We start from the raw sequence: 810 nt of genomic DNA on the forward strand, positions 1-810 counted from the left end.
CCAGCCTTAGCCACGCCCCCTAAAAGGATGCCTAGCTACACCCTTTACCCCCCCCATATATATCTTCTTCTTGGGTTAGACCTGACTGCTTTCACTGAGGATCACATGCCAGCTTCTTCCTGTGATATCACATTTCCTGTTTGGGGAAAAAGTGTCTAAACAGATCCTGAGGAGCCTGAAGGCAGGATGAAGGAGACATCCACTAACATCTGAAAGGAAGTCAGGTGGCTTAGAGCTGGAGGTCGGGGGTCAGGGGTCAGGGGGTGGGGCCTGAGAGATGGACATTAAAGCTGTGACGTCTCCTTTCCCCTCTAGGGGACGTTTGTCTGTTGACTTGTTACTGCTTCACCATTTAGCTGCGAAAACATTAAAACTTGTACCATTGATCACGAACACCATTGTGCTCTTTTCTCTTGTGGTCACACTCAGACAAAAACAAGACAGTTTGGGACCCCTGAGGGCCCTTTTCCTGATCCCTTGGGGGCCTCATACTGGAACATTCTGTGGTTAAAACAATAAACCCTGTCAACCCCCCCCCCCACAAAGACTGAACAGTGTCTGAGTGTCTGAATGTGAGCCATTCAAGGAAAACCTGTACATTCACCACGGACTAAGTCTGCGTGCTGGGGATTTCAGGGAAGACTGTGAAATACAGCATCGAGGACCTGAATCTAAAATGAATTCACATCCCAGTAAAATGAAACAGGTCACCTATTCAGGTTCATGGTAGATTCAGTGACCTCACTTCCTGTTAAAAGCTGTTCAGACATTGTGTTGAATAATGAACAACAACTCACACCACACATGCTT

Source organism: Echeneis naucrates, chromosome 13, assembly GCF_900963305.1.
Source record: "Echeneis naucrates chromosome 13, fEcheNa1.1, whole genome shotgun sequence".
Taxonomy (NCBI): domain Eukaryota; kingdom Metazoa; phylum Chordata; class Actinopteri; order Carangiformes; family Echeneidae; genus Echeneis; species Echeneis naucrates.